At 47.6% G+C, this 23403-nt stretch overlaps 1 long non-coding RNA gene across 1 annotated transcript in view; it reads left to right on the top strand.

Moving 5' to 3' along the window:
- Nucleotides 1-810: 810 nt before the first annotated feature.
- Nucleotides 811-23403, top strand: part of LOC143831200 (uncharacterized) — a 38688-nt gene continuing 16095 nt past the window's right edge. The window contains exon 1 of the long non-coding RNA XR_013228766.1: nt 811-899. This is a non-coding gene — a long non-coding RNA (uncharacterized LOC143831200). The remainder of the gene's footprint in view (nt 900-23403) is intronic.

Raw genomic sequence — 23403 nt, 5'->3', positions numbered from 1 at the left:
CAACCTCCATTTTGCAAGGCCTGTGGAAGTCTGATAGTGCCGTTAGGGCCCTTGGCTCTCCTAGGAGCTCATTCCACCAGGTCGGGGCCAGGACCAGGACCAGGTATGCTTCTTTGGGGCCAGGGACCTCCGGTAGATTAGCACCCACAGAGCGAAGTGCCTTGTGGGGGGCATAAGGAGACAAGTGGTCCCTCAGATAGACCCAAGCAGCAAATAGCCTTAAAGGTTAGTACTAAAACCTTAAACCTGATCTGGGCCACAACTGGCAAGCAATGCAGCTGCCTCAGCATCGGCTGAATTTGGGCCCTCCAAGGTATAACAGTGTGGACCCTAGCAGCTGCATTCTGCATCAGTTTCCAAGCCAAGGACAAGGGTAGGCCTGCATATAGTGAGTTACAGAAATCCAGCCTTGATGTTACACCCCCGTTGCCTCCTCCTATCTTCCGAGGAGTTGCCAGGGCAACCGGAGCCAGCAGCTGAGTCAGCTCTGATAGAAGAGACAGGGATCTCTGAGAGTGCAGCCGGGGAATGCAGCATGAGTCGGCCAGGCACTGCACAAGAGGCATCATGGGTGCTGAGGGATTCCGATTGAATCAGACGATTCCCCTGAGTGACACAGACAGAGCAGAAGGGTGGGGTTGGCAGCACACTGAAGAAGCCAGAGGCCGCAGGCAAGCTGTCAACATAGATGGGGACCAGCTGGAATCACTCCTGGGGAGGACTGAGTGAGTCATTCCCCAGGTGCAGCTAATTAGCTGGGCTGCATTTAGGAGAAGCAGCAGCAGCCTTCAGTGTGGATGCAATTTATGCAGCTACCCTCCAGACCAGTTTGAACTCCTGCAATCTTCTGGCTCCCTTTGGCTCCTTTGACCCCTGGCATTGGTTTGACTACACTTCTGGTAAATTGGACTGGCATAGGTTATGATGATGCATTTGGTAAGGTGGACTGGCTTTGTTTGAATACCTGCTATTTGGACTTGACCTGAGCTCTGTTTTGACTATTCTTTGCCTTGCCCTGCACTGTGATTGTTTAATTCCTAACAACACGGACTGGACTCTGACTTTGTTCCGGCTAGGCTTTGCAGCCCAGGCTCCTCTGGTACAGCTGCCACAGGCCGTGCCCAGCTAGGGCAGCATACTTGAGGTGACCATTGTATGGATCACTGTGGCTAGACAGTCCAGGAAAGATAGGGTGCTAATAGCCTTGCCTGCTGAAGGTGGTAAAGTAATGTGTGGGCTACCCTTGTGATCTGGGCCTCCATAGAGAGGAAGGTATCCAGAATTAGAATCATAGAGTTGGAAGGGGCCAAATAGGCCATCTAGTCCAACCCCCTGCTCAAGGCAGGATCAGCCCTAAGCATCCAAGAAAAGTGTGTATCCAACCTTTGCTTGAAGACTGCCAGTGAGGGGGAGCTCACCGCCTCCTTAGGCAGCCTATTCCACTGCTGAACTACTCTGACTGTGAAAATATTTTTCCTGATATCTAGCCTATATCGTTGTACTTGTAGTTTAAACCCATTACTGTGTGTCCTTTCCTCTGCAGCCAACAGAAACAGCATCCTGCCCTCCTCCAAGTGACAACCTTTCAAATACTTAAAGAGGGCTATCATGTCCCCTCTCAACCTCCTTTTCTCCAGGCTGAACATTCCCAAGTCCCTCAACCTATCTTCATAGGGCTTGGTCCCTTGGCCCCAGATCATCTTCGTCACTCTCCTCTGTACCCTCTCAATTTTATCGACGTCCTTCTTGAAGTGAGGCCTCCAGAACTGCACACAGTACTCCAGGTGTGGTCTGACCAGTGCCGTATACAATGGGACTATGACATCTTGTGATTTTGATGTGATGCCCCTGTTGATACAGCCCAAAATGGCATTCGCCTTTTTTACCGCTGCATCACACTGCCTGCTCATGTTTAGTTTACAATCCACAAGTACTCCAAGGTCTCGTTCACACACGTTACCTAGAAGCGTATCCCCCATCCAGTAGGCATGCTTTTCATTTTTCTGACCCTGATGCAGAACTTTACACTTATCTTTATTAAATTGCATCTTGTTCTCATTTGCCCATTTTTCCAGTGTGTTCAGATCTCGTTGAACTCTGTCTCTATCTTCTGGAGTATTTGCCAGTCCTCCCAATTTGGTGTCATCTGCAAACTTGATGAGTAGTCCCTCCACCCCCTCATCTAGATCATTAATAAATATGTTAAAAAGTACCAGACCGAGCTCTGAGGTACCCCGCTAATCACCTCCCTCCAGTCTGATGAAACACCATTGACAACAACTCTTTGAGTGCGGTTCTCTAACCAGTTCCCTATCCACCTGATTATCTGAAAATCCAGATTGCAGTCCTTCAACTTATCCATCAGAACATCATGGGGAACCTTGTCAAAAGCTTTACTAAAATCCAAGTAAATGACATCAACTGAATTTCCACGATCCAGCAAACCTGTTACTTGGTCAAAAAAGGAAACCAGGTTGGTCTGGCAGGACCTGTTGGAGACAAATCCATGCTGACTTCCTTGGATCACCAAATTGTCCTCTAGATATTTGCAGATCGCTCCCTTTTAATATCTGCTCCATTATCTTCCCCACAACAGAGGTCAGACTCACTGGTCTGTAGTTTCCCGGGTCATCCTTCCTCCCTTTTTTGAAGATTTGAATAACGTTTGCTCCAGATTCATGGCTGAGGACAAGATGTCAAGTTGCACCCTAGCCAGGGTGGGTAGGTGCGCTTCCAGGTTTGCTGCCTTTGTGCCCAGATACAGGACCTCCGTCTTGGAGGGGCTGAGTTTCAGGCGACTCTGCTCTAACCATCCAGCAATGGCTTCCAAACTACTGTCCAATGTATCTGGGGGGGGAGTCTGGGTGGCCGTTCATGAGGAGATAGAGCTGGGCGTCATCCGCATAACTCCAGATCAGCTGTGCCAGAGAACACATAAAGATATTAAATAATATAGGGGAGAGTACTGCCCCTGTGGGACCCCTCAAGGGAGATAGTAAGGGCTTAACAATTCCACCCTCACTGCCACCCTCTGTGTCTGGTTCCAGAGAAAGGAGCACAGCCACTGAACTCCTGGCCTTAGCGAGGTGGTGGGCCAACAACTCATGGTCATCCACGTCAAACGTGGCTGACAGATTGAGCATCACATGGATGGCTGAACCACTCTGATACAGCTGTGCTGTGACTTCACAGCAGACGCTTATAAAAGGGCACTAGCTGTGGGAAGAAGAGTAAAGCTACAGTCTCAATCAACAGAACATTGATATTCGAGTGATGGGAGAATAGGGTTACCAAGTGACTGGGGGGGGGGGTGACAGTTTGACCTGCACTTGTTCCTAATGCCAACTTGAGCTGTAGAATGAACAGATGAAGCTTTTCATGTAATAGAGATTAACCCAAAACATTTATACATCAACCAGTTGATGAAGATCTGGCTACAAGGTTCTGAAGCTGCAGCCATTTTAGTTCACTCCATGTAGCTAGAACTAACCTTATATTCCCCTTTTTCTGGACATTGATGTAAAAATACAGAATGGATGCATAGACATGACCTTATATGGGAAACCTACTGCCTGACAAATATATCTGCATGCTTCCAGTTACCATCCTAAATATATCAAATAATAAACAAAGATCATGGCATCCGGCCCTCTCAATTCCTGGCAAATAGAAGGGGAAGAAATGGAGATAGTGACAGATTTTATTTTCCTGGGCTCCAAGATCACTGCAGATGGGGACTGCAGCAAAGAAATTAAAAGACGCTTGCTCCTGGGGAGGAAAGCTATGGCAAATCTAGACAGCATCCTAAAAAGCAGAGACATCACCCTGCCAACAAAAGTGCGTTTAGTCAAGGCTATGGTCTTCCCAGTTGCAATGTATGGCTGCGAAAGTTGGACCATAAGGAAGGCCGAGCGTCAAAGAATTGAGGCTTTTGAACTCTGGTGCTGGAGAAGACTCTTGCGAGTCCCTTGGACTGCAAGGCGAACAAACCGGTCAGTCCTAGAGGAGATCAGCCCTGACTGCTCTTTAGAAGGCCAGATCCTGAAGATGAAACTCAGATATTTTGGCCACCTCATGAGAAGGAAGGACTCCCTGGAGAAGAGCCTAATGCTGGGAGCGATCGAGGGCAAAAGAAGAAGGGGACGACAGAGAATGAGGTGGCTGGATGGAGTCACTGAAGCAGTAGGTGCAAACTTAAATAGACTCCAGGGAATGGTAGAGGACAGGAAGGCCTGGAGGATCATTGTCCATGGGGTCGCGATTGGTCGGACACGACTTCGCACATAACAACAACAGTCAGCTTCTATGCTATGGTCGCAAATTCTCCAGTCCTACAAGAGTTTCTCACTTGAGGGAGCTATAACAAACTTTTTGGGAACTAAAGTATCCATCTCATGAAGTCAAGAAACAGATTAACAAAGCCAGAATTATACTCTGAGAAAACATACTGCAAGACAGGCTCTAAAGAGACAATAATAAAAAACCACTAGTGGTCAGGTCACCTCAAAGCAGCTCAACGCATCATTACCCAATTCTAACCTCTACCAGGCAGTGATAGTTCTCTTTCATAAGTATGAGGGGACAAACCTTTTCTTGTGCACAGAAAGTCTCCCAATCTTAAACAACTCTTCACCCACAATACTACAACATCTAATTTGAACATGGACACTGGTACCAGAGCTTGTGATATACTCAGGATCATTCTGCACCCGAGTAAATATGTGAAATACTAACCTTATGCAGACAGGGTTTTTTCTACGTTTTACATGACATTGTCTGCATCCAGCATCCCAGCATTTTATCCTTCATAAATCCTCCATTTTAAAGCGCTAGTTGGGGAATCCCAAAAAGTAGCGAGAGGGGAGCAAGCAGCAAGCCACATGCCAAGGACACATGCATAACCAGTGTGGGCAAAGTAGCACAATCTCTGTCTCCAGCACTCATCTTTGAGCCCGCCTCCCTCTCCCTTCTACTCAAACGGGGCTTTTTTTTTTTTTTTTTTTGAGGAAGCTGCCTGGACCAATGAATATGCATTGGTCGATAGAGGCAGATTTGAAAAAAATTCCCACCCACCAGTTGGCACACAAAGCATGCCTGTCAACCCCCCCCCCAATCCCCCAAATAAAAATCTGGAAAAAAACTTCCAAAATGGGCTGGCTAAACTATGCACTATGCATCCATGATTATATGCATAAGCATAGCAACTGAGAAGTTTTACTTAAAAAAAAAACAACAACATCGCTTTCCCTTTAAAACGGAGTATCATGTCCAGATCACGGGAGGTGATGGTATCGCTTTGCTCTGCTCCGGCCTCACTTGGAGTACTGTGTTCAGTTTTGGGCACTACAGTTGAAGAGAGATATAGACCAGCTGTTCCCAACCCCTGGGCCAGAGACCGGTCCTAGTCCGTGGATCAGTCTGTACCGGGCTGCGGCTCCTCCTCGTCCTCCTCCCCGGCTGCTGCCTCAGAGGCTGCCCAGTCACTCTGCCTCTGGTTCACCTTTGGTGCACTCCGGTGGCCGCCATGGCTGGGACGCAGCTGCTGCTGGCAGCGCCCCCCAGTGGGCACCAGAAAGTCAGGGGCTCCGGTGGGAAAGCAAGCGGATCAGGGGCTCAGGCAGCAGTGACGTCCCTCAGAAAAAGACTACCCCCACCCCAGGCCTCAGTAAAATTGTCAGAGCTGACTTCTGATGTAGCCTATGTGTACTATCTGGAGGGGGGGCTGTAGGAGACCCAGAGGTGCCCCCTGCCAGCCCTCTGGGACCCAAGACACCCACAAAAAGCCTCTGCCCTGGGAATGCTTACTTATGGATAAATTATGGATAAGTTTGCAATTTGCAATCTGAAAAGGGAGGAATGCTTTGGGCATAGCCATCACAGGCAATTGCAGTGGGGAAAACAATGGTGATGTGGGTGGGACTGGGAAGATGTAGACTTTCCCTTTCCAAATGGATACCACCTTGCTCTTGCTGCAGTCTTTCAAAGAACATCACAACAAAGCAAATTTGAGACCATTGGCATGGATGGTGGGGAAAGTATAGACAGGGCACAGAAGCACTATGAGGGCATGGGGACATGTGGGGGCGGGGAGACACTGTTTCTCAGTAGCACCTTCCTAGTAGAAGAAAATGCTGGTTTTTATGCCCTTCTTTTCACTGATCAAAGGAGTCAGAGTGGCTTCCCTTCCTCTCCCCACAATAGATACTCTGTGAGGTAGGTGAGACGGAGAGAGCTCTGAGAGAAACTGCTCTGTGAGAATAGTTTCTAACAGGACTATGACTAGCCCAAGGTCGCCCATCATGTGGAGGAGCAGGGAATCAAATCCAGCTCACACATTAGATGCTGTTGCTTCTACACCAAGCTGTACAAATTGCCATTGCCTTGAAGAGATGTAGCTAGAGCACAGGCAGAAGAAACTGTTGCAGGAGGTCTGTTTTGTCTTGCTCATTGACTGTTATGGGATTCTTTCCCTTTAAATATGGACCATCTGGCCAATGGCTTCTCAGAGCAATGCAAGGAGGGAGACACTCAGGTATTTCCTACATGGGGAGGTGATCCTGTGGTTAAGGTTTGTAATTTCAGAAGAGAGGAATGCTTTTATCTTCTATGTTCTCTCTCTCTCTCTCTCTCTCTCTCTCTCTCTTTGTGTATGTGAGTGAGTGTAGAGGGGAGTGCAACACAGCTCTCCATCCCCATCCCAAGCAGCCCTTTCCTCCAGGGGAACTGATCTCTGCAGTCTGGAGAGGAGCTTTACTTCTGTGGGCCTGGAGGTTGGCATCCCTGACCAGTGGCGTGGATGCTAGCCTCCAGCTGGGACCTGGAGATCCCACTTTTGGGGTTTCTCAAAGTCTGAAGAATGTTTCAGGGATTTCTCAATGGTAAAAATGTTGAGAAAAGCTGACCGAAGCAATAATTGAGAAACTCTGTAAGTTCTTTGCCAACCAATGTTTTCGTGTTTGATTGATTTACTGTGATATTGAACTGAACTGAAGAACATACTGACTGAAACGTGTTCAGTTCTTAAAGCATATTTTACTATCAATTAAATGTTTAATTGAAGGAAGAAACTGTGACAAGTGTATGAATTACTTGATGTTTATTGTTATTAGCAATTATTGCCACCCAGCATTTCTCTTTGTTTCCCACCTGGAGCCTGGCATCCCTGCACCTCCATGGGATCCCAAGCCTGGGCTTTTCTCCAGGGGGACTGATCTTTGTTGCCTGGAAATGACCTGCAATTCCAGCAAATCCTCAGGTCCCAACCTCTCCCATCCTGCAACCTCTCTGACACAGATTTCCCCCTCCCTAGCAAGCCTTTTCATGATGAGTTGTTGTTGTACAGTCCCCCCTCCAAAACAGCCATATTCCCCTGGGGAGCTGATCTCTATAGTCCAGTTCCAGATTTCCAGGCTGCAGCTTCAGGTTGGTGATCCCTGAGTCAGGAATGTTCCTTGAGGTTTGGAGGTGGGGCCAGTTTGGTGTAGTGGTTAGGAGTGCGGACTTCTAATCTGGCAAGCCAGGTTCAATTCTGTGCTCCCCCACATGCAACCAGCTGGGCTCACCACGGCACTGATAAAACTGTTCTGACCGGGCAATGATATCAGGGCTCTCTCAGCATCACCTACCCCACAGGGTGTCTGTTGTGGGGAGAGGAATGGGAAGGCGACTGTAAGCCGCTTTTAGCCTCCTTCGGGTAGGGAAAAGCCGCATATAAGAACCAACTCTTCTTCTTCTTCTTCAAGGCTCCAAGGGTGGGCAGGAGCTTCTTCAATGTAGCCAGCCCCCTGGAAGGCCGCAGTGTATATGTGCATCCTAGTGCCTGTTGTACTCCTGTGTACAACGGGCTTTGCCTCTAGTATACCTTGAATAAAACCATTGGTCTTAAAAGATGCCACTGGCTCAAACTTTGTTTTACTTTACCCTCTCCTTGTATGAATCCGTCAGCAAAGTTCAGCCTATAACTACAGTGGAAGCAGGAGAACCTGCTGGGTGTGCAAGATAATATCTTCAGGCATGTAGAAGAGAATAGTTGTGCTAGAGAGATGCCTGATCACCTAGTAATCAAGGACCCTGTAGGTATCAAGCAGTACCCTCTCAGTTGTAAAAAGATCCTGTCATGTTAACATTCTATCAAGGACAGTACTATACCTGCATTACCCACTGAAAATCTACTCTTTCAGAATGATCTATTTAGGAATGTTTGAATAGTCCATCAATGAACACTTGCCCCTCTGCCCAGAGACATTTCTTTCCTTGTTTGTAAATATTCCCACACTCTAACTTTTCTCACTTGGGCTACTGAGTGCCATTCCGCATGACTTTAATATAGCACTAGTCTTACATTTTTTTTTTGCCACTAAAACTACGTTCCACGTGATGTCATGAGCAATCTGCAACACTCCTGCAACACTAGCGTCAAAATCGCTTAATTGTAGCGATTTCCGGGGAATCAGGAAAAGTGGATTCACCCTCAGAAAATCGCTACACTCTGGCCAACAACCTGCAACACTTGTGAAAAAGACATGTGTGTTCTCAATGTAACGGTTGCAACAAAGTCCCTCCCCCTGGCTCTCTCCTCCGAACTTCCGGTGAAGCGATCACCATTTTTTTCCCTCAGAGCGGGGAAAGCAACGAACCAGCAAGGCTTCATTCACCCAGCGAGGCTTCTCCGGCTACAGTCCCTCCACAGAAGTGCTTTAAAGCTCCCCTAAGTCCCCAAGCACAACACAGCCCCCTGTTCACCAGTTCCCTTTAATTTCAGCCCAAAATCGCGCCCTTGCGGGGGGGATTTTTTTTCCACTCGAGGGAGAGTGGTAACGATGAATCGCCAGCTCACACGCCAGCTAGATGGGTCTCTCCGTTGCAACAAATCATCGCATATTCGTGAACTCCCCCTCACTGGCAGTCTTCAAGCAAAGGTTGGATACACACTTTTCTTGGATGCTTCAGGATGCTTAGGGCTGATCCTGCGTTTAGCAGGGGGTTAGACTAGATGGCCTGTATGGCTCCTTCCAACTCTATGATTCTATGATTCACTTTGTGAAAGCAATTGGCAACATTGGTCCTTGTGAGGAATGGCCCTGAGTCTTCTCCCCTAGCCTCTTTCTCCATTTCCAAACTAGAAGGAAAATAATCTGTTTTTCATTTAAATTGCTTGTCCTATATTTGGACTTGTTACCAAAGTAAGCCACTGGTATGATCTGAATCACCTGTGTCTGTACAGAAGCTTAAAGCACTGTAGGCTGTGATTTCACGTGGGTCTTGCCTTCCCATTGGGGCTTCCTGGATTACTGCTGTTTTATTCACTATTTCTGTAGGAGCTGGTGATGACCAGTGTCCGTGTCACACTGCCTAGAAGAGGGGAAATGTTGCTCATAATGGATGTTAGAAGATGAGGCTAGCTACCAGGCAACAAGGGCTGCACATGTTCTCAGGTCTGCCTTCCCCAGTGGGTATTTGCAGCAGAGATGCCAGGAAACAGGGGCCTACACCAGAGTGGACGCTATCCGCTTAGCCATAATATTTGGTGATTGTAGAGATTCAGTGGGTCAGGGAGGAAGATGATAGCTTTGGGAAAGCTCATCATATCTTGCTACTTTCTTTTAATCTCTTCCTGAAGAAACAGCTCCTTACCTTGCAATAGACAGGTCAATAATGATTTTCCAGAGTTATTGTTCTCTTTCCAGAATGAGCACCCTGAACACTCTCTAGCAATTATAGCCAGGGTGGGCAAGACCTAGCATGTGCTAGCACAGCAGTATAGAAGCTCTGTCACAACAATAAACTGCTAACATTTTCACTTTAGCGTCCGGTGTAGGTAAGGGATATTTCTCTATTTATCTGGAAGAACTCCCCAGACATGCAAAAAACCAAAAAATCCAAAAGGATAAAAATAAGAAATGTAATGTTTCATGAAGACCAAGATTTGCATCATGAAATTTCAGGAAATAAAAAAAATAAGGCGAAGGATGACGGTAAAAATATATTTTATTGCTCAGTCAAATTTCAAAAAAATTCCCTATGTGTTTTGCCAACAGGATTCGAACAGATTCTCTTGAGTAAGGTGGGGGGATTATCTCCTGTGAAACTTGGGGGTCCTCCACTTATGTGGCCATATGTATTCCCAATCTACATGGGATAAAGTAACAAATCTTCAACAGGTGGTAATACTATAAATCTTTCTGGTAGTTTCATCCAGGTTCTCTTCAGACAAGTATCGATATTGAAAGAGAACTATGGAAGTGAACTATGATTGGTATTTTGATTCCCCTCCCCTCAAAAAGACATTGTTGTCATTGAAAATGTTGTGATTAGAAATAAAGTCAGGGAAGGCTCAAAATCCTCAAAGAAGAAAATCATCAAATTAAAATGGAAGCATTTAATCAGTTACTCAGTATAATCCATCTATTAACCTAATGCTTATAAGTATCATTGTGAGGTTTTAGCACAGCACAGTGATAAATTGGTGCTATCAGCATAAATAAGATGCCCTTTGTTCGGGCAATCTGTTGCACTTTAACTTTGCATAGAAGTGACGATCCGAGATAGCGGCAGCTTGCCTGTTCCATACCCAATTAGCCCCTGCCTTGCCTTGTCCCAGGCCTGTCCACCCAATGGGAGATGCAGCATGCCTCATATGCCTGCCTATCACCATGTGAAGCTTGGTCAGGCCATGTGCAATCCTTCTACCACTAGACTAGCCCAGCCCAGGCATGTATGGAATGGAGGCCATCATCCCACTCGGAAAAGTCTTGGTTGCCATAACGGCCAGTTAACCTAGGAAGAGATCATTCTCCCACCCATCCCCGATTTGCAACAGAGGATCTCTGTGAAGGTGCCTTGCCTCTTTGAAGACTGATCAAGGGGGCAAGGGTCCGCCATCACAACAGCCATGCTTAAGCTAGAAAATTCTCAGTTTGGCAAGAGTTGTTTTGATGGTGGTACATCTGTCTGGGGTCTCAACAAGATTCCTTTCAAACTTCCAGGACATTCAGTGGGTGACCACAAAGTAGCTGATTTATGAAAAAAGAACTTCAAGAATTAACTGGAATGGGGACTGCTGAGTTTCAGGTTATTACAACACTCAGAATAATGGAATCCCCAGGACTCAACGGGGATATTAATTTCTAACCTCATTCAGCCCTTACATCTGCTTTTTTTTTTTTTACAATCTCCCAGATGGGCCATACGTCCTCTTTATTTTATTTCTTATTTGGGATTGTGATGGGATAATATATTTGAATAATATAATTGAATTTGGAATGGTAAATAATATATAATTATTTGGGTCTGGGGGCGGGGTAAATAACTCTAAACAGTTAATCACCTCAGTTCAAAGAAGAAGATGCTGTAAAGATGTCTCCATGCTTTAGAGCAGTGGTCCCCAACCTTTTTATCACCACTCAACGTCAGGGACCACTCACTGGAGACCACTCAACGCCTTTTACTGAGGCCTGGTGGGGGGGGGTAGTTTACTCCTCTACTCTCAACCACTGCCCTAATGCTCTCTGATCGCTATGGTAATGTTTAAACATCCCGTCAAAATAAGATACAGACACACCACAACAATGAAGTGTGTTGTAAAGGGCTGGGGGGGCTGGGGGGGAGAAGGTGTCCTTCGGGGCCCACCTCCAATTAGTCGAAGGACCACATGTGGTCTGCGGCCTACAGGTTGGGGATAACTACTTTAGAGGAGACAGGGTGTCATGGCAGGGTCTCAGTTAATCACTCCCAGCATTCCACAATTAAGAAGCATCTGCCAATTGATCTCCAATCTTGACATATTTATTTCCTTCACTATCCCCCCCCCTTTAACTCAAACAATTGGTAGCTCTATAAACACATCTTGCTATTTCTGTTTCATTTCTCTTTGGTCATGGAATTTGTTAAAATCTTTATTATGCTGTATGTTATTTTCCTGCCCACCCTCTACCTGTATAACAAAATTTGAGTCCAGTAGCACCTTTAAGACCAACAAAGATTTATTCAAGGTGTCAGCTTTTGTGTGAATGCACGCCTTGAATAAATCTTTGTTGCTTAATGGTGCTACTGGACTCAAATTTTGCTGTACTACTGCAGGTCAGAGCCTCTTGTGGCGCAGAGTGGTAAGGCAGCCGTCTGAAAGCTTTGCCCATAAGGCTGGGAGTTCAATCCCAGCAGCCGGCTCAAGGTTGACTCAGCCTTCCATCCTTCCGAGGTCGGTAAAATGAGTACCCAGCTTGCTGGGGGGTAAACGGTCATGACTGGGGAAGGCACTGGCAAACCACCCCGTATTGAGTCTGCCATGAAAACGCAAGAGGGCGTCACCCCAAGGGTCAGACATGACTCGGTGCTTGCACAGGGGATACCTTTACCTTTACCTTACTGCAGGTCAACGTGGCTACCCACTTGGATCCCTCTAACTGTATGAAATGCTTGAGGGAATTCTGTTTCACTGTATTTGAAGAAGTGTGCATACACACAAAAACTTATACCTTGAATAAAATTTTATCGGTCTTAAAGATGCCACTGTACTCAGACTTTGTTCTGCTGCTTCAGTTCAGACTAACACGACTATCCGCCTGAATCTATGTTAAAGGTACAGGAAATATGTTCTTTCTTGATTCTGATCATCCTATAATGGGACCATAAATACTGGCTGGGAAGTGATGGATTTACAGCCTTGTCTTACGTAGAGGAAGGCATGTCTAAGGCTTCTTATTGACCGTTTATGCACTGAGAACTTCACTGACCCAGATCTCGTGCCGGAGCACAAATCGGGGGTGGATGAGACCCACCGGGCCAAATGTTCCCCCATGTGGGTGCAGGAAGAGGCGGGGCAATCTGCCATGACTAAAACCCCAGCCTGCAGCCTGGCATGAAACCTCCAGTGCATAAACGGTCATTAAGACTCAAAGTAGGATAGGGCTCCTGTGCCTTTGGTGATGTGTAAAAGACAAAAGTTCAACGAAGCTCTGGATATGTGTGTTCATGTTTACTTGTTTGTTTGTTTCTTGTCACACTGGGACTTGGCTTGCCAAAACTTCATCCTGACTGGACCCTCCTAGGGTAAGGAAAAGCTTTATTCCCAGGCAGAGGTGAAGCTTCATTCGCAAGCAGAGGTCTTGTGCATTGATAGCAGTCCAGATTTCCTCAAATAAGACCTTGTTGTCAAGGTCACATATACAGAGAACGGAGCTTTCTACCTGATAGGCATGTAGGAAATAGATCCAGCTTCATGATCTGAAAAGCCTTCAGGCCATATTGTCAGTGCTGTCTTAGACTTTGTGAAGTAGGTTGAACTGCTGTCTTTTGAAAATATGCCTGTGAGCCTTGCTTAGTAATTCCAAATTGTAATCTTTTTAATGTAATCTTGTATTTGACTAATCTTTGTTTCTCTGCCCATCTCTCTAAAAACTGTAAGCAAAAAAAGTCTTCTATCAGGGGATCAATTTCTGATGAGCTAACATTGGGGAGGGGAGGCTGGATCTAGAGAGACTAGGGACACAGAGACAATGAATGCTCCGAACTGTGCATTACATGACACAGTCTTAGACAGAAGGGGAAAGTAGAGTTAATGGGCTTTGTCAGTACTTTGATTTATAATTATTCATGTGATTGGGATTCAGTATCAGGTGCCACTCTGAATTAGTAGTAACATGGGTGGCTTAAAGGGATAGTTACTAGCTAATCTGTAGGCCATTATAGGAGCCTCTTGTGGTGCAGAGTGGTAAGGCAGCAGACATGCAGTCTGAAGCTCTGCCCATGAGGCTGGGAGTTCGATTCCAGCAGCCGGCTCAAGGTTGACTCAGCCTTCCATCCTTCCGAGGTCGGTAAAATGAGTACCCAGCTTGCTGGGGGGTAAACGGTAATGACTGGGGAAGACACTGGCAAACCAACCTGTATTGAGTCTGTCATGAAAATGCTAGAGGCATCACCCCAAGGGTCAGACATGACCCGGTGCTTACACAGGGGATACCTTTACCTTTTTTAGGCCATTACAGGAAGACTGTCACTGAATTTATGTCCTTTGAAGAATCAGTGGATCCCTAAGGAAAGAAACTCTTATGTTCCTAAAAGGATCATATCTCCCTCCTGTCAAAGATATCCAAAGATCTATTGTTATTTTTTAATATCCATCATATTTTTATTTTTTTTTTATTTTTTTAATTTAGATTTATATACCACCCTCCCCGAAGGCTCAGGGCGGTTTACATTAAAACTAGTCAACGATACATGAAACAGTCTTCGTTAAAACATACAGTAATTAATAACAGTGGTTGTAACCATATAACAGAATAATGTAACAGTATAACAATATAATAAAATAATATAACGATGGAATGGTGCAATACCACAACAGGTCCAGAGCGCTCTGGTGGAGTTCTGGGAGGAAGGGGGGAGAGGGGGGAGGGGGAGGAGCGGTGGGGGAATGGGGCCCTTCATTCGCTGTTGGTTGTGCCTGGTCTCAACCAAATACCTGGCGGAGGAGCTCCTTTTTGCAGGCCCTGCGGAACTGTTTAAGATCCGTCAGGGCCCTGATCTCCTCCGGGAGCTCGTTCCACCAGGTGGGGGCCAGGACAGAGAATGCTCTGGCCCTGGTCGAGACCAGGCGGACTTCTTTAGGGCCAGGGACCATTAGCCGGTTGGTGGCGGTGGAGCGCAGAGCTCTTTTAGGGGCATAGGCAGGGAGGCGGTCCCTCAGGTACACTGGGCCCTGACCGCGAATGACCTTGAAGGTAATTACCAGAACCTTTAGTCTGATCCGGAATTCAACTGGCAACCACTGCAGTTGGTGGAGAATGGGCTGGATGTGGGACCTCCACGGTGTTGCTGTGAGGATCCTGGCCCCTGCGTTTTGGACCAGTGTAGTTTCCGGGTCAAGGCTAAGGGCAGGCCTGCGTAGAGCAAGTTACAGAAGTCCAGTCTAGAGGTGACCGTCGCATGGATCACTGTGGCTAGGTGTTCCGGGGCCAGGTAGGGTGCTAGCAGTTTGGCTTGGCGGAGATGGTAAAATGCCAGCCGCGCTACCTTTGTGATCTGGGCTTCCATTGTAAGGGAAGTATCCAGAATCACGCCTAGGTTCCTGGCGGAGTGAGCCGTAGAGAGCTGTACTCCATCCAGGGCAGGCAGGCACACTTCCTCACATGGGCCCTTCCTACCCAGCCACAGGACCTCCGTCTTTGAAGGATTGAGCTTCAGACGACTCTGCTTCAGCCATCTCGTCACTGCTTCCAGGCAGCTGGCTAATGCTTCTGGGGGGGAGTCAGGGCAGCCATCCATCAGGAGGAAGAGCTAGGTGTCATTGGCATATTGATGACAACCCAGCCCAAACCTCCGTACCAGTTGTGCAAGAGGGCGCATAAAGATATTGAATAGGATACGAGAGAGGACTGCTCCTTGTGGGACTCCACAAGTAAGTTGACGACGGTCTGATGTTTTGTCTCCAATTGCAACCCTCTGTCCATGATCCCGGAGGAAGGAGATCAGCCATTGGAGGGCTGTCTCTCATATTCCAGCATCGGTGAGGCGGCGAGCTAGAAGCTCATGATCGACTGTGTCAAACGCTGCTGAGAGGTCTAGTAATATCAGCAGTGCCGACCCGCCTCGGTCCAACTGGCGACGGAGGTCATCCGTCAGGGCGACTAGCGCTGTCTCTACCCCATGGCCAGGCCGGAAGCCTGACTGGGATGGGTCTAGGACCGAAGCTTCTTCCAGGTACTCTGTTAGTTGGTTTGTGACAGCCCTTTCAATCATCTTCCCCAGAAACGCTAAATGCGAGACAGGTCGATAGTTATTGGGCTCTCGCGGGTCTAAGGATGTTTTTTTCAGCAGTGGGCGTACCACAGCCTCTTTCAGTCCCTCCGGGAATTCTCCCGTTGTGAGAGATAGATTGATTATCTCCCGGAGGGGGCCCTTTATCCTTATGTCCGCTGTTCTTAGGAGCCAGGATGGGCAAGGGTCTAGTGGGCATGTGGTTGGCCTCGCTGTTGCTAGTATTCTGTCCACTTTGGTCAGCGTGAGTCGTCTGAAGTTAATCAAGGTATTCTCCAAAGACGGCCAAGGGGCCTCTAGTTCACTTTCTGTATCTAAGGTTGGAGGGAGGCCATGGCGGAGTGTCGAGATTTTATCCGCAAAATGACTCGCGAATGCCTCACAGCTGATATCCAATTTGCTACTGTTTTGTTGCCCTTCAGCCAGGGCAGTAAGAGACCAAACTACCTTAAACAATTGAGCTGGGCGTGAGTCTGCAGATGCGATGGTAGCCGAGTAAAAATTGCGTTTCACTGACTTCACTGCCATCTCATAGGCCTTCATCTGCATTCTATAAGATGTTCTCGAGGCTTCGTCACGAGTCTTCCTCCAAACTCGTTCTAGCCATCTCAGTTCCCGTTTCTTGTTGCGAAGCTCCTCGGTGTACCAAGGGGCCCGCTTGAGACGGGGCCGGAGAGGGCGTCGGGGGGCTATCTCATCAATGGCAGCCAGCAGTCTGTCATGCCAGTCGCTGACCAGGCCATTGAGAGAAGTGCCAGGAGGCATTGGCTCCCGCAGAGCGTTCAGGAATCCAATCGGATCCATAAGTCTCCGCGGGCGAGCTAAAATTTGCTCGGCACCCAAATGAGGTGGGAGTGGTAGCCATAGCCGAGCCTTCAGGGCATAGTGGTCTGACCATGGCACTGCAGTTGCCGTGACCAGATCCACATCTTGATGGATATATGCTGTATCTATATGCATGTATATATGCTGCTAATGCTCTATCTTGAGAGAGAGTAAAAACATGCTAATACAACTTTTGCTTATTTCTAATACGAGTAGGTGTGTAAATGTAACCATGGCTGAGTGCTCACAGTATGCTAAGCAAAGCTTAGAAGAATTTCAATCCTCACTTAAAATCAGCATTTTTGAAGGTCAAAGCATAGCACAAAAACTGGTATTAGGAAATATGTGCATTGCATCTCTTTGTACCTGACTGAAGGAGCATGGGGAAATGAAGCATACTATCTACAAAAAAACAATAAGATTCCTTAAAAGTTTTAATAATCCTGCAGCAGAAATCCTGTAGCAGAAATACTTTGGTGGTTGGGTGCTATATTTGAAATGAGAAGCTGCATCTGGCTGATCAGGCAAGTGGGACACTATTCACTGTCTACTCCTGACAGAATCTTCTCGACTGGATAGGACATGGAGGCAGGCATCCCATTCTTCACCACCCCCTTTCAGGCCCACAGGCATTGAGATGACAGGTGCTAGCTACAAATTTGACCTCATGCTAGCTGGTTGTATACCTACCAGTGTACAACAATGCAGGTTGCTGACATTTTGTAGTATCCATTCCCATAAGACACATTTTTATTGTAATAACTATCAAGTAGCCTTGCTTCTCACAAAGTAAATTGACTGATGCCTGGGCACTAAGATGACCAGGTCTTCATATGACGTTTTATTCCCTTGCAAATCCTAATTTGTACTTGTCAGGCAAACCCTAAACCTGTGCATGCTTATTTGAGTGTAAGGCAGCAAAGCTAGTCTCACTAAGGCTTAATAGATTCAAGTAAGGTATAAGTTTTTGTGTGAATTTGAAGAAGTGTATGCATATGAAAGTATATACCTTGAATAAAACTTTGTTGGTGCCATTGGACTCAAACTTTCTTCTAAGGACGAATACTTTGTGAATATTTTAAAAAATTGATATTCAAAACCCATGCCTAGAGGGAAGTGATTAATGCTGTTGCCTGTTTTGTGTGGTGGAGCAAACAACAAACAGCCAGTTCTATTTGGCTGAAGGCCTCTTTATTAACAGTAACTGTAGAGCAGGTAACTTTGGTATAGGAATAAGGAATATTAATATTTAACTAAGCTTGTATCTAGAACTCTAGGCCAGGATTGTCCTGGCCTGGTTCTGCAGATTCTTAGTAGGCCCTGCACAACTGCAGGCTGTTGGCCAGGAAACTGAGAAGAGAAGCACTCTCAGGGCAGTTCCGCACATTGAAAGAAATAGCGTTATGCCAGTGCAATGGCGTAACGCTAAAAAATAATGTGCCTCTGCCCATTCCTCACCTTCTGGCTCTCTCATTTGCCTCTTGCCTCTTCTTAGCACTCCACATGCCTGCTTGACCTGGTGGAAGAGAACAACACGGTTAACACTCTCCACCGCCTGTCAATCAAGCCAGGCATGGAATCACCTTTCTCCATGTTTTAAATGGCCCTCGAGCCTGTTTTTTTTTGGGGGGGGGGACTTTAGAGAGGTATGCTTTGTGTTTTAACTGGGGGGGGGTTGCTTTGCCTGCTCGATTTAATGCCTATTCATTGTTCCAAGCAGTTTGCTTCAAAAAAACAAAAACAAAACTTGTCCCCGGAAGAAGGGAGAGGGAGGTGGGTGTGAGGGCAGGCACTGGAGGTGGAGATAGTGTTACTTCAGCTCCACATATTTCCTTGGTGTGTGGTTTGCTGGTTGATCTCCTCTGGCTAGTGCTACATAGTTTGGGGGATCCATTTTATGCAATTTCCCAGCTAATGCTTTAACATGGAGGATGTAGCTACCAATTTGCTGCATGGACGCTGGGTGTTGGCGACGTCGTGTAAAATGCCAAAAATATGGCATCTACATAAGATAAGCATTTCACTTTATTTCTCAGGTGTGAAATGGCCCTCATACTCTCCTGCTTGTCCTAAGGCTTACAGAGATAGCCTCTTAAAGAGCTATACAACAACCTGACAGCAATTTTTTAAATTTGTTTTCTTCTTGCCAGAGTGTCAATAGGCAAAGGCAGTTGGTGATGGAAGATCTCCTGACCCCAGCAGGCAAATGGGAACCGTAGCCCAGGAACAAATTGGGAGCTAATATAAATTTGCCAAGACTGCAGTGATATGGCCTCTGTGATGCACTCCAGTCAACATCCTGGCTGTAGCATTCCATGCCAATTGACATCTCTGAACACTTTTCAAGGGCAGCCGCATGAACAGCACATTGCAGTAATCTAATATAGAAGTTACCAAATGTCACATAGTGGCCAGGTTTCTCCTACCCAGGAGAGGCTGCTTTAGGCTAACCCAGTGGTCCCCAACCTTTTTATTACCGGGGACCACTCAACGCCGGTGACCACTCACCGGGTCTGGGGCTCTTCCCGGCCCCTCCGCGGGGTTCACCCTTCTCAGCCGTGGCGTCCCCTCTTCTTCCGACCAAGAACCACAAAGTCTGCTGGATTTTCCAAACACCGTCTTTTATTTTCTCCTCCCCGTACACTCGCAACACCAACCAACCACCCATGTGTATTTCCCACCTTATATCCCCCGCCTTGGACCCCGCCCCCCTACATAACCCATCTTGCCACCACCGCCCTTCCGTCCTAGTCGCTCTTCGGCGTCCGGAAGTTCCTTTCTACTTTCAGGTAAGCGTTTCTTTCTAGGTTCCAGCGCCGGCGACTTCTCGGGCATGTCCGTCCTCGGGCGAGTGGGGAGGTACAGCTGACCACAACTCCCTTTCTCCCCGCCCCCTTCCCGGGCTGGCTGGGGACTCAACGCGAGGACCGGTTCTATGTTAGCGTCCTCATTCCAGGTTTGAAGTCCGGGCGCATCTCTACAGCCTCCCTCCCCGCGTTCGTATCCGTTGATCCCTAACTCTCCATCCTCGCCCGGATATACTTCCCCCCTTAAATTCATCCTCGTCTCCGGGGGCTCTTTGAATAATCGAGACAAAAAATCAGCATTGGTCCCCAAGCACCCTGGGCGATGGACTACCTGAAAGGAAAAAGGGGAGAGGGCCATATACCACCTCAGGACCCGCGTGTTATTGTCTTTGGCCTTATCCATCCACTTGAGGGGTTCGTGATCTGTCACCAGGATAAAGGGATGATCTGTCAGATAGAACTTCAACGACCCAATGGCCCAAAATATCGCTAAAGCCTCTCTCTCAATGGTAGAGTATCGAGCTTCCGCAGGTGTGAGTTTACAGCTTAGAAACCATATAGGTTTCTCTACCCCATCCTGTTCTTGAGCTAGCACAGCCCCTCTAACTGAGCCGGATGCGTCCGTTTGCACGACAAACGGCTTGTGAAAATCGGGATTACGGAGTACTGGACATTTTGATAAACATATACACACATCTCGGAAAGCCCGTTCTCGGTCTGTATTCCACACTACCCTATTAGGTTGAGTCTTAGCCAGGGTATCCGTTAATGGTGCCGCTCTACTAGAGAACTGGGGAATAAACCTCTGATAATACCCCACGAACCCTAGAAATTGTCGCATCTGGCGTTTGGTTTTTGGCTGTTCATACTGTTCTAACCTGGCTATTTTCTCCGGTAGGGGTTTTACCTGCCCATTCCCGACTATAAAACCTAAATACTTGAGCTGTCTGAAGCCAAGCTTGCTTTTATTTGGATTTACTACCAGTCCCACCAGACTCAATGCTTGAAAAACGGCTTCCAAATGTTTTATATGACTTGCCCAATCAACACTACATATTATTATATCATCTATGTACGCAAAAGCAAACTCGGCACACTCTCTTAAAGCTACGTCTACCAATCTCTGAAACGTGGCAGCCGCTCTGTGTAATCTGAAGGGCATTACGGTGAATTGATATAATCCCCGGGGAGTAGCAAATGCCGTTTTTTTCTCTATCCTCCTGGCGGAGAGGCACCTGCCAGTAACCCTTAGTTAGGTCAAGTGCCGATATAATCCTGGCCCCTCCCAATTGATTTACTAAATGCTCAGCATGGGGCATGGGATAAGCGTCAAACTGCGCTTTTAAATTAACGGCCCTGAAGTCCACGCAGAAGCGGGTTGACCCATCCGGTTTTGGGACTAACACAATAGGACTCCTCCAGGCACTACTAGAAGGCTCTATCACCCCGAGATAACACTTCCTCGACTTCTTTCTGAACTGTGGGCCACTTTTTGAAAGGAATAGGCCTCCACGGTACCCGTACTACCGCTCCCGGGTCGGTTCTGATGGCATGTTCTAACAGTGACGTTTTCCGCGGTTTCTTAGCAAACAATTTTGGAAACCGTCACACCAGATTTAACACCTCTTCCCTCTGAGGGGGGGATAAGGAGTCGTTTACCAGCGGGGTCTCAGTCACTTCTGCCTTATCTCTCCATGGAGGGCTTCCGTCTGACAATAACTCCTCACTTATCTCTAACGCGCATTCTCCCGCGGCTCTGGTATGCCACGTTTTCAAATGATTGACATGCATTCTACGGGATAGCCCGCTTCCCGTTCCCGAAGTTATTTCGTAGGTTACAGGACCCAATACTCGAGATATCTTGAAGGGTCCTCGCCACCTATCCCCCGTGTTAATGCCTAAACCATGCCGATTTATTAAAACCAAATCCCCTACAGCAAAATGCCTCTCTTGTGCATGTCTATCATAGTACTCTTTTTGATACTGCTGAGCCGCCATTAGGTTCCTTCTTGCCTCCTCCCTTACTCTCGACAGGTGTTCTCGTAGCTCTTGTACATACGTCTGGGGGATTACTTTGTTTTTGGGCTGATCTTGCACCCACTTTTCTCCCACTAAGTCTAGGACCCCTCTGGGCTGGCGGCCATACAGTAACTCAAAGGGGGAGTACCCTGTCGACGCTTGCTTCGATTCCCTCAGCGCAAACAAAATGGGATCTATAAACAGGTCCCATGTAGTGGGTTTGCCATATGCTAAGGCTCGCAATTTACTCTTTAGTGTCTGATTCATTCTCTCCGTGAGACCATCCGTCTGCGGGTGATAGACTGTTGTAAACGCTTGAGCAATACCTAAAGTTTGGCATACCCTCTTCATGCATGAAGACGTAAACGGGGTTCCCTGATCTGTCAAAATTTCTTTGGGTAAACCTACCTGCGCAAAGAAGCGCATCAGTGCCCTGGCTACCCCTTCACTCCGCATGCTCTGCATAGGAATGGCTTCCGGGTACCGAGTAGAATAATCCATTACCACTAACAAATATCTAGAACCTCGGGGTGTTCTGGGTAACGGACCCACAAAGTCCATTCCAATCCTTTCGAATGGGGTGTCAATGACTGGCAAGGGTTGTAAGGGAGCCTTTGGGGGTCCCCGTCCTGTCGTGTGTTGACAGGCTTCACAAGATTTACAGTATTCTAAGACATCCTGGGCCACATTAGGCCAGAAAAACTTCCTCAAAATTCGGGTCAGGGTAGCTTTACTTCCCTGGTGCCCCGCCCACGGGTGATCATGCACAGTTTCCAGTACCTCTCTACTGTACCCGGATGGTACCAACACCTGCTTTATGATAATCCCCTTATCCTTCTGACACCTGAACCAGACCCCGCCTTCTTTAACCACCTGTGGCCATCGCTCACTCCTTCGGGTATCTCTTACCTCTCCTTCCTCTATGGCCACTCAGGCTCGTAAATCCTGCAAGGTCTCGTCCTCTTCCTGCAAGTTCAGCATGTCCGGGTCATTTTGCAGGTTTTCTTGAAGGGCGACTTCAGGCTCTTTTAGGTCACCCGCGTCTGCCACTTCCTCCCTCTCAGCTGCAAGACACCTTATACCCTCTGGCTGCCTGGTGGTCCAGGATAATGCCTGTTTGAACTCGGGTGTGTCTCTTCCTAGAAGTATGGCATAGGGTAGCCGAGGAACTAAAGCTACCTCTAAATTCCACTGTCTACCCAGGTACCCCGCCCGTACTCGCACTATCGGGAACTGCTCCATATGCCCATGGCAACAAGTGACTCCTACCCACCGAACCACCTTTCCCTGGGATGGTACCTGATCAGACCTCACCATGGCCACCGAGCTCCCGCTATCTACTAACGCGCGTCGAGGTTGACCTTCTATAAATATGGGCAGCAACGGGGGGGGGGGGGTTTGATGGAGCCGCTTGCCTGACTGTGCATGGATACGCCCCATTCCATGTCACACTCCATTAACGGACAATCCCGCCGGTAATGCCCCCACTGGCCACATGTAAAGCAAGGACCTTTTTCCCTGCCCTCTTTTGGTTTGCCCTCGATTAACCCTTTCCCCGGACTCTCAGGTTGGCCCCTGGGAACCGGCCTTACTTCCTTCAACCCTTTGCTCACCCACAGTGGTCGTGGGGAAGGGTGAGCGGGAATCCGAGCTCTGCCTACTTTCCCAGGTGTCCCACCCGATTGTCCGGTGCCTCCCAGACTCCCCCTGGACCCTTGGGAGTTGGCCCCTGTGCGGAACCCTTCTTTCAAAGTCTCTCTTTGGTCGGCCGACAGATATGTCTCCAAATCTTCTGCAGCCTGAGTCAAAGTTGAAGGCTTCTGACAGGATAGCCAATGCTGCATACGTCTAGGTAATATCTGGAAAAGTTGCTCCAACACCACCTTCTCCATAAATAGTGTCTCCCCATCTGTCTTGGGCATTAGCCATCTCTTTGCCGCATCTCTCAGCCTGTTAATAATGACTCTGGGTCTAACCCCTGTCACGAAGGTTATGGCCC

The sequence above is a fragment of the Paroedura picta genome, chromosome 3 (genome assembly GCF_049243985.1).
Source record: "Paroedura picta isolate Pp20150507F chromosome 3, Ppicta_v3.0, whole genome shotgun sequence".
Classification (NCBI taxonomy): domain Eukaryota; kingdom Metazoa; phylum Chordata; class Lepidosauria; order Squamata; family Gekkonidae; genus Paroedura; species Paroedura picta.
This window is presented reverse-complemented; position numbering and strand designations above follow the sequence as displayed.